The 8,675-nt window shown below is 50.8% G+C and overlaps 1 pseudogene; it reads left to right on the forward strand.

The window, feature by feature from the left end:
* The window catches only part of LOC119299642, a 14,487-nt pseudogene extending 10,576 nt beyond the window's left edge, over positions 1-3,911 (forward strand).
* The last annotated feature ends 4,764 nt before the right edge of the window (positions 3,912-8,675 follow it).

The following is an 8,675-nucleotide window of genomic DNA, read 5'->3' on the forward strand; positions in this document are numbered from 1 at the left end:
CGCCCCGTCCCTGGCCACGCCCCCTGCGCCCCTTAGCCCCGTTCCCGTATCCCGCCCGAAGCGCCTCGCCGCCGATGAGCTCGATGCGCTCAACTCCGGCCACCCCCGCGCCAACCACGGCCACCATCGGACGCGGCGCACCGCGCCCGTCCTGTAGAGCCCCCAGACACCCTCAGCCGTGCCCTGTGGCGCGTTTCCGGTGAGGTCACGTGCCGCGCCGCCGTCCTGGAGGTCGCCGCCGGCGCGTCAACGCCGCCCGCCGACGTGGCCGGCCTGGGGCCACCGCGTGGGTCACTGACCCGTGGGCCCCCAAGGGCCCGGCCGGCCTGTTGAACCGGTCATCGCTGACGTGGCCGCCCCCTGTGTCTATGACATGTGGTCCCGAATGAATAAGCAAATTAAAATAAATATAATTAATAAAAATAAAAATGGTTTAACAAATTAACTATTAATTAATTAATTAAGTAATTAATTAAGTTAATTAATCTGGTTTAATTAATTTAATTAACTAGTTAATTTTAATTAAACTGTAATTAGGATTAAACTAAACCCTAATTAAACCTAATAGTGTATGACAGGTGGGTCCCACGGGACCCACATGTCAGGTTGACCAGGTCAAACGGTCAACGCTGACTGCTGATGTCAGCACGACGTCATGCTGACGTCATAAATCCATTTTTGAATTAAATAATTAATTAATTAAATTTCAGAAATTAATAAAATCTTTAGAAAATCATATCTTTTAATCCGTAACTCGGATTAAAATATTTTCAACATGAAAGTTGCTCAGAACGACGAGACGAACCCGGATACGTAGCCCGTTCGTCCACCACACACCCCTAACATATCAAACCCGCAACTTTCCCCCTCCGGTTCATCTGTCAGAAAACACGAAACACCGGGAATACTTTCCCGGATGTTTTCCCCCCTTCACCGGTATCACCTACTACCGCGTTAGGGCACACCAAACACCGCGTATTGCCTTGATACATTTTGTGGTGCTTTGTTTGCTCTGTATTCATTATTTCTTCCCCCTCTTCTCTCCGGTAGACTACGAGACCGACGCTGCTGCTGACCAGTTCGACTACGGAGTTGACGACCCCTCTCTCTTGCCAGAGCAACCAGGCAAGCCCCCCTTTGATCACCAGATATCGCCTACTCTTCTCTATACTGCTTGCATTAGAGTAGTGTAGCATGTTACTGCTTTCCGTTAATCCTATTCTGATGCATAGCCTGTCATTGCTGCTACAGTCATTGATACCTTACCCGCAATCCTAAATGCTTAGTATAGGATGCTAGTGTTCCATCAGTGACCCTACACTCTTGTCCGTCTGCCATGCTATACTACTGGGCTGTGATCACTTCGGGAGGTGATCACGGGCATATACTATATACTTTACACTGTTACATTACTGGTGATACTGTTTGGAGATGGGGGCTGAAGGGGCAGGTGGCTCCATCCAGGTAGTGGTGGGCCTGAGTTCCCGACGGCCCCCGACTGTTACTTTGTGGCGGAGCGACAGGACAGGTTGAGACCATCTAGGAGACAGGTGGGCCTGGCCTTGTTCGGCATTCGCGGATACTTAACACGCTTAACGAGATCTTGGTATTTGATCTGAGTCTGGCTACTGGCCTATACGCACTAACCATCTACGCGGGAGTAGTTATGGGTATCCCGGCGTCGTGGTATCAGCCGAAGCTCTTCAGACGTCAGCGACGGAGCGGCGCGCGCTGGATTGGAACGTAAGCCTGCTCTTGTATTAAGGGGGCTAGTTCTGTTTCCGGCCGCCCACGCAACGTGCAGGTGTGCTATGAGCGATGGGCCCAGACCCCTGTGCGCTTAGGTTTAGACCGGCGTGCTGGCCTCTCTGTTTTGCCTAGGTAGGGCTGCACGTGTTGATCTTCCGCGGCCGGGCATGACCCAGGAAAGTGTGTCCGGCCAAATGGGATCAAGCGTGTTGGGTTATGTGGTGCACCCCTGCAGGGAAGTAAATCTATTCGAATAGCCGTGATCTTCGGTAACAGGACGACTTGGAGTTGTACCTTGACCTTATGACAACTAGAACCGGATACTCAATAAAACACACCCTTCCAAGTGCCAGATACAACCGGTGGTCGCTCTCTCTCAGGGATACGAGGAGAGGATCGCCGGGTAGGATTATGCTGCTGCGATGCTACTGGAGATGCTACTTGGAGATGCTACTTGGAGGACTTCAATCTACTCTCTTCTACTTGCTGCAAGTCGAAGGCTGACAGAAGCGTAGTCTTCGACAGGATTAGCTATCCCCCTCTTATTCTGGCATTCTGCAGTTCAGTCCACCGATACGGCCCTTTACACATATACCCATGCATATGTAGTGTAGCTCCTTGCTTGCGAGTACTTTGGATGAGTACTCACGGTTGCTTTCTCCCTCTTTTCCCCTTTCCCTTCTACCTGGTTGTCGCAACCAGATGCTGGAGCCCTGGAGCCAGACGCCACCGTCGACGATGATTCCTACTACACTGGAGGTGACTACTACTACGTGCTGCCCGCTGATGACGACCAGGAGTAGTTAGGAGGATCCCAGGCAGGAGGCCTGCGCCTCTTTCGATCTGTATTCCAGTTTGTGCTAGCCTTCTTAAGGCAAACTTGTTTAACTTATGTCTGTACTCAGATATTGTTGCTTCCGCTGACTCGTCTATGATCGAGCACTTGTATTCGAGCCCTCGAGGCCCCTGGCTTGTATTATGATGCTTGTATGACTTATTTTATTTGTAGAGTTGTGTTGTGATATCTTCCCGTGAGTCCCTGATCTTGATCGTACACATTTGCGTGCATGATTAGTGTATGATTGAATCGGGGGCGTCACATCAGTTCCCGATGGGCGTCTTCCCCGGTGGCGACCACCCCGACTTCAAGGTGGACACGAACGGCGGTGCCCCGATGCTCACCTTCTGCAAGAGGGCGCGCTACTGGAGCTCCACCGACTACCAGGAGACGCGCGCGCTCGGCGAGGGCGGCTACGGCGGCGTCGTCGAGGCATGCCACCTCACCCACGGCTGGACCGTCGCCGTCAAGAAGCCGCTCCCTTGCGCGCACGAGGTCGCCGGAATCGCCTGCGGCTGCGCCGACGCCCGCACGCTGTGCGAGGCGGCCTTCCTCGCGGCGTGTCACCGCCACCGCGCCATCGTCGAGCTCCGGGCGCTCTCGCTCGCCCCTTCGCCGGGAAGCTCTCCGTCGTGATAGAGTGCGTCGGGCCCAACCTGCACCACGTCCTCCATGGGCACCGGCGCGGCCGGCCGTTCCCCGAGGCCGACGTGCGCTGCATCATGGAGCAGCTCCTCGGCGCCGCCAAGCACATGCACGGGCTCCGCATCATGACATCATCCACTGCGACATCAAGCCGGGGAACATCCTCGTCGGCGCGGACGGCATCAGCAACGTCAAGATCTGCGACCTAGGGCTCGCGGTGTCCATATCCGAGCCCGCGCCGTACGGCCAGCACGGCACACGCCGGTACATGGCGCCGGAGATGCTCCTTGGCAAAACCAACTACGATGCCACGGTTGACATGTGGTCCCTTGGCTGCGTCATGGCCGAGCTCCTCTCCGGGAAGCCGCTCTTCGACGGGGACGACGATGCCCAACAGCTCCTCGCCATCTTCCGCGTTCTCGGCGTGCCATTGTTCACCATCTTGCCAGCCTACGAGTCATTGTCGCTCGCCGGAAAGCTGGTGACGCCGCCGCATGTCATTTCCTGCAACAAGCTCCCTGAGCACTTTCCCGAGGACCGCCTCTCCAAAGAAGGCTTCGAAGTCCTCAAGGGGCTCCTCTCGTGCAACATCGACAAGAGGTTGTATGCCACCACCGCGCTCAGGCGACCATGGTTCGCCAACGTCGTCGTCGAGGCGCGCCACCTCACCCACGAGTGAGAGAATGCACCTTATGAGGGCGCCACATGTTGTGGCCCGAGGAGGGCCGCCCGTACGAAGTGTGCGCGTTGGAAGATTACCTTCGGGACACGGGCGCCGGTTGAGGGGTGGAGGCCTACCGCCTGGCCCATGGAATTTATTCATTTTTTCTTTTTTTTTGTGAAGTTCCTAAAAAATTGAACATCCAAAAATTGGGGGTTCAAATTTTCATAATTTATAAAAGTTCTTGAAAGTTGAGTATTTTGAAAGTATGAATTTCTAAAAATTCAAAAATATAGAAATTCCATTTTTGTGGAAATTTTTAGAACTATAAAAGACTCTACAAGTAAGTACGGAAATTCTTTTAAAGTTTAAAATTCTGAAAGACGGATTTTTTTTAAAGTTGTAGACACATATTTTTGGAAGTTGCTAACAAGGAAACATGTCAAAAAGGGAAGTTTGCCGAGGCATTGGACTTTTCCAAAACGGTAAAAAAGCATGGTCGAAATCTTCCGCCCCTCCTTACTGTGCGCCTCCTATGCTCCTATGAAATAGAGCCCCTATTTTGACTTGTTACGTGTGTCACAATTAGGGTTGTATGTTAATATGTTATACGTCATGTATAACTTAGACGTGGTTTGTCATTCATGATAATACATATTCTGGTTGTAGGGAGGCCTTATTTCACATTAGCAACCGAACTTTGTGAGCGCATGTTTATTTTAGGGCCATCTGCATTTCTATCCCTAACTCGAACCATCTACTCAGATTTATCCCTAATTTTGAAGCATGCTCAAATTTACCCCTCCATCATTAAGTGACCTTACAAAAATACCCTTCCATTCCGTTTTCGTCCGGTCAAAAGGGTTTGACCGTCTAACTGACGTTTTTTGGACAATTTGCCCCACCTCCATGTGTCACTTACAAGTGGGACCGAGTGAGAAAAAAATAAAAAGGAAAAACAGTTTCTCTCACCCCTCACTCTCTCTACCCTCTCTCTCCACCTCCTCTCTCACTTACACGTGGGACCCCACATGTAAGTGTCTAGTTATTTTTAATTAGTTTAGCAGTTTTGTTAATTGGTAGGGCCTGCCGATTTTGTCTCGGTAATTAGCATAATATTTAACGCATGGTAGGATTAGTGCTAATCTAGCTAATGGGCCCCACATGTCATAGAAAGCCCATTAGTACTAATCGAACCACCGGCGTTAAGCCGCCGGCGAGCACACGCCACGGCGAAGGGCGGGGGAGCTCTGTTCTGGCGACCAAACGACTGGTGGAATGGTCCTTTGCGCTCCTGGGCTTGCTCCACGTTGAATAGAAGTGGCAGGGCGAGCGGGGACGGCTAGAGTGTCGGGCATGGCCTAGGCCGCCGGCGGCAGCGGTCAAAGCTAGGTGGCAGGGGGGCTAGAAAGCAGGGGGGAGAGGGGTCGGCATCAGCGTCTCACTGCGAGCATGCCAGAGTCTTCAAAGGGTCTGGGGACGGCCGAGCATTAGCACACAGACCTCGCCTACGGCCGCCGGAGCAAGGCATCGTGGGGAGGCGGCTGGACAAAGAAGAGCTCATCGGCGACATGTCCGGAAGTTCCGCAACACCGTATGGATCTCCTATACGATAAGGGAGCACCGAGGGACCTCGTACGACAGCAAATCGAAGACGGCGGCCGGTGGGCAGAGGTGGCGGTGATCTCGTTGGTTGCGTAGTTGCAAGGCACCCGAGGTCCAGATCTACGGTGTGGTGATGCTCTATTCTACGACGGGCCTTGCAGACACGGCGGTCCGGCTTCTTGCCGTCGTTGGCCACGTTAACGGCGGCGCTCGGGTGAACGGGCGGCCGGACACGCCCTTAGCCTCTGAAGACGAAGAAGATGACCATCCAGTGGGCTGGGCTGGCTGGGCTTTTCTGGGCCAAAAAGCTAGCATGCGCTCTCTCTCTCTTCTTTTTAAATTTATATCTTATTTTTTTTCAGGGGCAAAACGTCCAACAAACGCCCAGAAAACGGTCAAAGCCCTTTGACCTGACGGAAACGACATGGAGGGGTATTTCTATAAGGAGACTTGACGGCGTAGGGGCAAATTTGAGCAAGCTTTGAAATTAGGGGCAAATCTGAGTAGTGGGTTCGAGTTAGGGACACAGATGTAAAAGACCCTTTATTTTAGAAAAAAGACTATCACTTGACTTTAAACTAGTGAAGCCCTTACAACCAACAGAACAACATAACATTAGTAGAAAACATACCTTTGGTTTTTGCTAGATTAGAGCAACAGTCCCGGTCGTGTTACGAACCGGGACTAATGGGAGCATCAATCCCGGTTCGAGCGGGTAGGACGTTGGCCGAGCCGCGACAGGCATCAATCCCGATTCGGCTGGGACCTTTAGTCACGGTTCCAGCCACCAACCGGGACTAAAGGGCCTAGCTCCTAGCCCAACCTCTTTAGTTCCGGTTGGTGCCTTGGACCAGGACTAAAGGGGGGGCTTTAGTCTTGGTTCTAAACACCAACCGAGACTAAAAAGATGCCTATATATATGGTCGCCCCTGCCCGCTCTGTCCTCTGTTTTTTGGCCAGCCAACGTGTGGAAGGTGTGTGTTTCTCTGTTCTCACCTACTATGCACACGAGGTGTTCGGTGAAATGCTCGAGCCACATTTAAGCTTTCTTCTCTCCAAACTCGACCTCCAAACTCCATTTTCCCCAAGATTTGTCTAGGTTTGACAATGCACCAACTATCCAAGTGTTCTAAAAGGTTAGCAACTTCATCCTTTCATCTCTCACTACTAGTTTAGCTCATTTCAAATGCTCTAGAAGTGTTTTAGTGGAGGAGTGTATGTGCACAGTTTGAGCTCAAATTAACTTCTTAGAGTTTGCACATGTGTAGGGTGCCATCCCGTCTCCGTCCATGTCCTCACCGTCGTCGATCGCCCATGCCGATCTCGTTGCTGGCACCACCGTGGTGAGCCTCTTGTTCTTATCTTCTTTTTAAAAGAAAAAAAAATCTTACATGTATTTCTGGAAGTTCCTAATAAGGAAACATGTCAAAAAAGGAAGTTTGGCGAGGCATTGGACTTCCCCAAAACGGTAAAAAAAAGCATGGCCGGAATCTTCCACCCGTCCTTACTGTGCGCCTCATATGCTCCTATGAAATAGAGCCCCTTTTTTGACTTGTTGCATGTGTCACAATTAGGGTTGAATGTTATACGTGTAACATGTATAACCTAGACGTGGGCTGGTCATTCATGATAATAAATATTCTGGTTGTAGGAAGGCATTATTTCACATTAGCAACCAAACTTTGTGAGCGCATGTTTATTTCAGAGAAAAAAGGCTATCGGTCGGCTTTAAATTGGCGAAGCCCTTACAACCAACAGAACAACACAACACCACAATATAAATAAAAGGCAATGGCAAGATACAAGGGTTCTTAGGTGGGGTAACAAAGAACCCAGATGACCCAAGGAGATAACAAGAAATAATTGAGCACTGCTTGGAGTCGTCAAAGCCCTCATACGCGATCGGAGGACTGAAGCAACAGACGAGGCAAACTCGAGAAGAATATAGATGTCAACAAAGGCCATGCCATCACCATCACTTGGTTTTACTGGCACTTGAGCGCCTTCTAGTTCCATCGTCGAAATGACCCCCCTGCTCCCTCGGCTCGGCTCGAAGGGTGTCACATCATCCGACGATGGGATGCTCTCACTAGTGCCTCGATGGAAAAAAACACCATGACCAAAAGGGAGGCCTCCGAACATAGCGACCCCGCCGAACCTAGCTTCCATTGAGAGCACTGCCACCAAGACCACAGAATCGTCACCACAAAGAGAGAAAGCTACCGTACATGAACCACAATCTTGATAATCTATAGAGAGGGGCCTTGCTCAATGGACGGGACCTCCAAGGAGGGAACGGTGCCAGAATGCAGCCATCGCCCTGTCTGGCATGCCAACTCAAGGGTTCCCATCCAAAGCCCATGGTGGAGGAGGCCAACCCACGATGGCACCTCTAAAAAGGGGAGCGGCGCTCAAGAGCGTCATCTTCCCTGGCACCGACACCATCAGGCAGAGCTTTCCCCCGGGACACACCACACTACCATGCGAAGTCCATCGGCCACCATTGTAGGGGAACGTGTTACGCAACAAAAAAATCTACACGACCACATGCAGGATCCTTCTGTGGAGTAAGTTGGGGGAGGTCACTTTGCTACACGAAAACATGGATGAAATTAGATGGAAATTCAGGTCAGATGGTTTGTAATCTGCCAAATCTGCGTAAGATGCAATCTACTGGAGTCATCAACTCAGACATGCCTTAGCTGGTCTTGAAGCATTGCGCCCCTAGGGTTTGGACTACAGATAAAATAGACTGGAGAGGTTGGCGTAACCATGACCTTTGCCAATTATGTAAGAGAGACGAAGACTGCATATCACCTCCTTTTCAAATGTCGAAACTCTATCCAGACATGGAGTATGTTAGGAAATTGGCTAGGCCCCAACCAGAGTTGTCTGGCTAGCTAGAGCGTCTTTCCTTCGGTTAAAGAGTGGTGGATGCACATGTTGTGATGCCGGACCATGCTTCTCTCTTGGGAGATTTGTTTGCAACAAAATAAATACTTTTTTCCTTTCATAATGAATCTAACACGCTGACCTTCAAGACATCCAATCCAAAATCAGTGGCGGAGCTAGCAGCGAATCAAAGGGAGGGCCAAAGAGAAAGTATGCACCTTTGAAGGGGCCAAAAGACAACAATCTTCTTAATTTAAGGCTCTTACTTTTTTTTTCTCTTCAGCA

The sequence above is a fragment of the Triticum dicoccoides genome, chromosome 5A (assembly GCF_002162155.2).
Source record: "Triticum dicoccoides isolate Atlit2015 ecotype Zavitan chromosome 5A, WEW_v2.0, whole genome shotgun sequence".
Classification (NCBI taxonomy): domain Eukaryota; kingdom Viridiplantae; phylum Streptophyta; class Magnoliopsida; order Poales; family Poaceae; genus Triticum; species Triticum dicoccoides.